An 8,221-nucleotide genomic window follows, 5' to 3' on the forward strand; every position below is an offset into this window, starting at 1 on the left:
CATCTTTCTATGCGTTACAAAGTTGGTGCAGTGTTCCTCTTCGTCATCCTCTAGCACAACAGTTAAGTGTTGTTCATTGTCATAAATGAACCCTCCGCTACGGAAGCTAAGTTGCATATCTTCAGATCTAAAAGTTGATGAGCCTTTCTGGAACCCCAAACCGGTTCTACCCTTGTTGTCGGAGACTTCTACCATACACCCTCACTGATCAACAGTACCTTCTTCAACAATCTTTTGTGCATCTTTTAATGAGGACATGGGTGCCCCAGCTCTCTTTTCAGCAGCAATAGACAAGGCTTGGAACGGAGTTCCAACCTCATCCTCTGATTCAACATAAGAGAAAGATGGCAGGTGGCTAACCAACAACGCTTTCTCTCCTCCAACAGTCACAAGCTTGCCATTATTGACAAATTTCAACTTCTGATGCAGAGTGGAGGTAACAGCTCCCGCCTCATGAAACCATGGCCTTCCAAATAAACAGTTGTAGGCCGGGTGGATATCCATTACTTGAAAAGTGATATGAAATTCACTCGGACCTATCTCGACTAAAAGGTCCACTTCACCAATTACTGTCTTGCGTGAACCATCAAAGGCTTTGACGATTACACCGCTTGGGCGCTCCTTGGTAAGATAGCTTCGACAAAGTTGACTTTGGAAGCACATTCAGTGATGACCCGGTGTCAACCATCACGTTTGACAAAGAATCTTCTTTGCAATTCATAGAAACGTGCAAAGCCAGATTATGGTTTTTTCCCTCCTCAGGGAGTTCTTCGTCGCAAAAGCTGAGATTATTGCAAGAAGTGATGTTAGCCACAATGTGATCAAATTGATTCACTGTAACATCATGCTCTATGTATGCTTGTTCAAGAACTCTCTGTAATGCTTCTTTGTGCGCTGTAGAATTCATCAGCAGAGACAACACTGAGATTTTTGAGAGGGTTTGGAGCAGCTGCTCCACCATATTAAACTCGCTCCTCTTTATCAATATGAGTACCTCATCATAATCATTGGCTTTCAAGTTGTTGGATTCACCAGACTTATCTTTTGAAATGCCAATCGGATCTATATTAAGCACCTCCGCCTTCTTATCTTTTCTGGGAACACCGGCCTAAACACTCGACCATTACGAGTCACCTTTGTAACATCAACAATGCTCACTACTGAACTAGTAGTAGGTAAGGGGACCTCTTGACCATTCTTTACCATTGTAGCATTGTACTGGTACGATACATCCTTATCAGATGAATACGGGACTGGGCCTGCTAACCGTATTACCAACGGCGATACTGATCTTTGACTGACATTATTATTGTTGTTGCTGTCATATTGAATTACCGACCGCTCTTGTTGTTTGAAAACGGGCACTATGACATTGACATTGTCATCTACATGACAGGATTGAACAATTTGGATCATGCCTTCATCCATCAAACGTTGGATGTCCCTTTTCACTACAACACACCCTCTTGGGTTCACACTACAAACAACACAACCATCATGGTCATGTTCACAGTCACTCACCAAACATATATCCTTATGCATTTACACCAAGGATCTTTGTTGTTGTTGAATTTATGTTGCTTGTTGATTAGAAAATACTGAAATTACTGATGACACTTGATGATGATGATGTTGACGGGGTGGTGGATTCCTTCTGATCTGAGGCCTCCTCTGCCTCCCACTAATTATTGTGTTTGTCTCACTGTCTTTCTTCTTACCGAAGTTGCTACCATATTTCTTGCTTATTGACGCCTCATCTCTTGACAACCGTCCCTCACAGACTCCTTCCTTAAGTCTCATCCCGATGTTTACCATTTCGGTAAAGTCACTGGGGGAACTAGCGATCATGTGTTCATAGTAAAATGAACTCAGAGTTTTCAAGAAGATTTTTGTCATCTCTTTCTCCTCCAAAGGAGGAGTGATCTGGGCAGCCAACTCCCTTCATCTTTGCGCGTATTCCTTAAATATCTCTATCACAAAAGCCTCTCCCAAGTCGTTGAAAGTGTGAATGCTTGAACTATCCAACCCCATGTACCAACGGAGTGCAGCACCACTTAGACTATCTTGGAAGTAGTGAATAAGCAATTGATCATTAAAAGTCTGAGTAGACATCTTGCGGGCATACATCACAAGATGACTGAGCGGACAAGAGTTCCCCTTATACTTTTCAAAGTAAGGCACTTTGAACTTCACCGGGATCTTGACGTTAGGCACTAAGCATAACTCAGCAGGACTCTTCCTAAACAGATCTTCACCTCTAAGCATCTTCAATTCCTTACGCAACTCAAGAAACTGATCTTTCATCTCGTCCATCTTCTCATACACATCCGGACCCTTACACGGCTCGGAATGATAGATGGTATCCTCTACGCGAGGCAAGGTGTGCACAACGGGAGGTGGCGCGGACATGACCGGGCTAGATGCCGACATGGAAGAAAATGTAGGCGCAAATCCTTCAGGCACAAAGTTGGACGGCATTCGCCACGGGAATCCGACAGGCATATTCGACGCGAATTGAGCGGTAGTAGCAGGCATGGTAGAGGTAGTCACCTCTGAAGTAACAGTCCTCGCGGGAGGAGTTGAAGGTGTTGGAGAAGCTTGATTCTAAGCAGCAAGAACTGACTCCATCATTGCAGTCAGACATGCGATCTCGTCCTTCAGCTCTCTGTTCTCTTGCTGCAAATGTTCCATGATTCTCAGATGATTGGCTCAGATATTGTACCGGTGAGTCAGCTTGGCTAAAGCACATAAGAAACACCAATCAGACATCTGACGAAAACCTGCTTGTGCAAATGATGCATGAAATGTAATGCTTGATTATTTTTATTTTCAAGGAAGTTACTATATCAATTGCAAATATATAATATTTAAATGGTAATTGCAACAATTTGATATGACCAAAAATCTCTTTTAATTTATATAAATTGGGAGGATTACACTGAGTACAATTTCGGAAACCAAAATAAAAAATACAAGAGAAAAGGAGAGTAGTCATCCTAAGGATCCCTAACAACGTCAGAAGATCTGGCTGTAGGTGCGTACTTCCTTCGAATGCGACAGATCTCGGTCTCAAAAAGAAGCCTTCATCTGAGTCTTCTCGAGGACAAGCGGATCGACAATCTTCTTCCAAGCAACGGAAGGCTGAGGCATTCTAGAAGATGAAACCTCTGGCTCTCTCTATCTCTTCGTCACTCTATCTTCAAGTAGCTCAATAAGTGCATCTTTGTCTTTAGACTCCAACTGAAACTCTTCATGCTTCTTGCTCAAAGCATGGAAACACTCTTCCCATATATCCTTCTCTTGCTTCATCTTGATGAGTGCATCTTCCACCTCCTCTACATCTTGGTTAGGGAGAGATAATGGCTCAACCACAACCATAGACATATATCTTTCACAAAGATAAGGCATCTTTAACTCCATAACTCACTTCTTCACCCAAAGAGTGTAAGCTTCCAAAGCTACACAATTGCGCAGACCAAGCTCGAATCTTCCTATCCTATGCACATTATGCCAAGCATGCACAATCTTATGCCTCAAATGTTGGGGATCTTTACCCTATTGATAGAAAAGACCTTCTAACAAAGTGTTATTAGGTTTGTCTCTCAAGGGGAACCCAAGTTGATGACGAGCCAAAGCAGGTTTGTAGTTAATTCCTCCTTGTGTACCAATGAGAGGCACATTAGAGAATTCACCACAACTATCAATAATCTCCAAACTGCTTAAGGACGGATCATACCAAACTATATCATCATTAGTGAGAGACATAAGTCTTCGAGACCACCTTCAAAAGAGTCCACACTACCGGCTTGAGCAAAGGCCGTAGCTTCCTTGATGAGGAAAACAAATGGCAACCCAAATAACCCTACTTTCTTCACCCAATGAGCCTCTATCTTAGACTTCTTCAAGTGAAGAGCTTCAACAATAATACTAGATCGCGGAATCTCCTCCAATCCACTAAAAGGCACTCTACTAGAAATAGGTACCCCCAAAAGATGAGAATACTCCTCTAAGGTAGGCACAAGCTGAAAATCTGGGAAAGTGAAATAATGGTAAAGAGGATCATAGAACTGCACTAGCACACTCAAGAGTCCTTCAACCACATCAGCAGACAAGTTGGACAAAAGCTTCCCATGACATTGTTTGAAGTCCAAGGGATCTAATACAAAATTTGCTAGCTTCCTTAACTCTCTCAAGTCAGGACATCTGAAATTGTACTTCTTAGTGTTTCTTCGTCCATAATCCATGGTCTGAAAATATTTGCAAATGATACCTTACTTCCTTGAAATTTTTGTGTGATGAATGTTATGATGCGCATGAATGCAACAATCACAAATAAGGGATCACACACAAGGCAAACAAAGGTCAAGGGATGAATCAAATCATTGTCAAGATCAATCATCTATTTTGGTGGATTATGGTTTACACCTTATCAACACCCAAGTTCCATTGATATTGACAAGACTTGATTGGATCAACCAAGAATCAAGGGTTTGTTGTAAGTCACGAGCATGGAGTTTGGGTAAGAACCATCCCAAAGGAGTGAACTAAGGATAAAAACCTGTAGATCATGTTCTAAAAAAGTTCCCAAAGTCTTAATTCCATCTATTGGATATTACAGGTTAAGATGACTGACTCATCGACCCATAATATTCTCAAGAGAAACTCGTCTGAGTGTAGTACCGCGTAACAACTATTATCAATTCTACACTTGAACAGTTTCCGCACTACGTCCTAAATAGGTCAAGATGGGTTAAATGTTCTAAGGTCCTTAGCTTCTCGGACCCAATTAGAAATAGTAATGCCTAACCACAAATACCTGTGTGACATTTCAAAATCCAAAGGAATCTCCCCTGAGCGGATCGATCTCAAGCCAACTTGTTAAGGACTACTCCACACAAGTCGAACATGACTATACCATCCTCCTATCTTAATTGCACTCAAGTTCGGGTTAGAACTTATCTCACCACTCAGAGATCACCAAGCACAACCAGTAGATCATATCACACATAAATATATACAAACATCACATATATACAAATATATACACACAAAAAGTAGGCTAAACCCACTGGAGACTAGTCCCCAGCAGAGTCGCCACTTAACTTCTGTAGCGGTAAATTCATGATCATCAAGCTATTGACAAGCTAGAGATCAAATAACAAGAGTCGCCACCGCGCTTTTATTATTTCAAAAGAAAAAGGGAAAAATTATGAACAAAACCCAAAAAGTAAGAAGTTTTCAAATCAAAACTAATAAAATGTCAGAGATTACAGGTAAGGGGGTTGGTTACACAGAGGGAAGGTGTTAGCACCCTAAGGGTCCTAGGTACTCCTAGGGAGCCCTTTTTGTGTGCATATGAACTTGGTATAAAGTGATGTTTATAAACAAATAGAATAGGGGGATGAGAAAAGAATTCATTGATTATACTTTTGTGTTTGGCAAGACCTTCGGTCTTGTGCCTACGTACCAACGTAAATATGAGGGATCAAAACCTCGTAGTTTGATCACACTGAATTACACCGTGTTTTTGACTCGGATTTCACATGTTTATTAGGAATTTATTATCATTTTGTTTGTACTATGCTCTCTTTTATGTTATTTTCAGATATTTAGCTCTTTCAGTCTCTTTCGGAAGAAACGAAGCAAAAAGACCTAAAATTAGGGGTTTTCGGCGAATATTGTACACATGGCGTTGCACATGGTGGACACTATAGGAGAAGCCATGAGTCATCAACCCTCATCCAGGAGGTAACCGCCACGTTCCTATGATCTTCCCTATTTACACACATGGAGGGCGCCATGAAGGGATGGCGGGTGCAACCTTTGGAAATCACGTTCTTACTAAGGAGAAGTTGGAGGGCACCATGGTCTTTGCAAGCTGTTGAAATCCTCTATAAATAGTTTGTTCCATTTCATTTTTAAATCATCCAACTTTGTTTACAACACTAAGCCTATATTTATCATTTGTAAAAGTGGTAATCCGTCACATCGGGGGATTATCGCACCTTAGTTAGATTGAGTTGGGTCACTTTGAGTTGATGTCGTCTTTATCTTCTGAGTTAGAGGTTTATTTTCCTTGTACCAGAATCAAAACCTCTGATAGGAGCAGGTTCTTATTTTATCGCTTTTATTTATTTACTTGTCTCTCTTTATTTTATTTACTTTCTGTCTACGCTTTACTTTATTTATTTTTCGTCTTGCTTTACTTTATTTACTTTCCATCCCGCTTTACTTTATTTATTTTTCGTATCGCTTTACTTTATTTACTTTCCGTCTCGCTTTACTTTATTTATTTCCTGTCTACGCTTTACTTTATTTATTTTCCGTCTTACTTTACTTTATTTACTTTCCGTCTCGCTTTACTTTATTTATTTTCCGTATCGCTTTACTTTATTACTTTCCGTCTCGCTTTACTTTATTTATTTCCTGTCTACGCTTTACTTTATTTATTTTCCGTCTCGCTTTACTTTATTTACTTTCCATCTCGCTTTACTTTTTTTATTTTACACGCTTTACTCATTCCTTACGCCTCACATTCTAAAATAACTTTTCATCATGATCAATATCGTTATGTTTGTTGGAATTAACATGTCTGGCTAAATCGTTTAAAGGTTAGAATGTAAGGATCCTGGTTAAAGAGATGTTTCACATATTGAATCTGTAGAAATACTTTAAAGGCTGTTTTGATTTTTAACTTGAGTTTTCTGAAACAAACTTGGTTAATTTTAACTATTCAAGGAGTGAGAAAGCACCCTGGCTTAGTTAACTAGGAATTTTTATCACTTTAAGGAAAAACTATTTTTGAAACTGTTTTCGGACGCGTTGACATATTTAAAATCAGGAAACTCCTTGGGTAAAACTTTCCAAATCAAAATCACTTTTCAACTAAGTTTATGAGTCTTATTTCTTCAAAATAAGTTTACTACTTTAGCATTCTGCGCACCTTTTATAAGTGACAATAAAAGGCCTTAGTTTAAGGGTAAACTTAGTTCTAAATACGCGAAAGCGACAGTTCCTGTTAAATGGATTGTTTTCAAGAGTAGAAAATATTGCCTCATAAGTAGTTCTATTTAGACAATCGAAACATCACTTAACTGACGGGAAATACATTCAACCTGTCTTTACCTACATTTATTATTTACCGTTATTTTGCAACCCCACTATCTCTTTTATACCGCCTTAGATAAACATCGTAATGATAATAATCGATAGATTGACGATTTGGTCTCTGTGGGATCATTATTCTTTTATATTACTTTGACGCGATTCGTGCACTTGCAAATTCACACGATCATGTTTTTGGCGCCGTTGTCGGGGACCAACTTCGTCAAATTTTGTACCCTGTTGTTACACCGTCTAGAATAAGGCATTATTAGCCGGTAAATGCGAAGAACCCGTAGTACCAGAAATTTAGTAGATCCTTTAGCGGAACCCGAACGTTACACTCGTACATGCCTCTTACTCATCAGAATTAAGAAAGCTATTACTGAGAATCGCGACCAGAGACCTGTTAAGGAATTTTCCTAACCCTCTGACGAGGAACCTAGTTCGAGTATAGTAAACCCCCTTATTCCTGCTAACAATTTCGAACTAAAACCGTCTTTGTTGCAATTAGTGCAACATAACCAATTCGCGGGTCTCGCTACTTAGAACCCAAATCAACATTTAAAAGTTTTTATCCAACTAGCCGACACCTTTAAATCTAACGACGCTTCACCTGACGCGATTCGTTTAAGATTATTTCCTTTCTCCCTCAGGGATAGAGCACATTCATGGTTAGATTCACTTCCAGCTAATTCAATAACTACCTGGGAAGACCATAGGAGAGTATTCCTTGCTAGATATTTTCCCTATAGTAAGAATGTTGTTCTTCGAAACCAAATAAGTAGATTTACTCAAAACCAAGGAGAATCGCTCTTTGAAGCTTGGGAGAGATATAAAGATCTATTAAGAGTCTGTCCACACCATGGCCTAGAACAATGGTTGATCATTCATACCTTCTATAATGGACTCCATTATAACACCAAGATGAGCATCGACGCTGCCGCAGGTAGCGCGCTGATGAACAAACCTTATCCTGAAGCTTGTGACCTAATTGAGGATATGGCCCAAAACCATTACCAATGGGGAACTGAACGAGCATCAGTAGAGAAAAAGGAGACCCAAGGTGGAGTACATGAGGTAAGCTCTCTAGACATGATGCAGGCGAAAATGGATGCTT

The 8,221-nt window shown here is 39.9% G+C and overlaps 1 non-coding gene across 1 annotated transcript; it reads right to left on the reverse strand.

Annotated features, from left to right (window-relative positions):
- Window positions 1-7,866: 7,866 nt before the first annotated feature.
- LOC127099914 (small nucleolar RNA R71) lies at window positions 7,867-7,973 on the reverse strand. Its single transcript, XR_007794376.1, has one exon. It is a non-coding gene; the product is annotated as a small nucleolar RNA R71 (small nucleolar RNA).
- Between the last annotated feature and the right edge of the window lie 248 nt (window positions 7,974-8,221).

Source organism: Lathyrus oleraceus, chromosome 6 (genome assembly GCF_024323335.1).
Source record: "Lathyrus oleraceus cultivar Zhongwan6 chromosome 6, CAAS_Psat_ZW6_1.0, whole genome shotgun sequence".
NCBI lineage: Eukaryota > Viridiplantae > Streptophyta > Magnoliopsida > Fabales > Fabaceae > Lathyrus > Lathyrus oleraceus.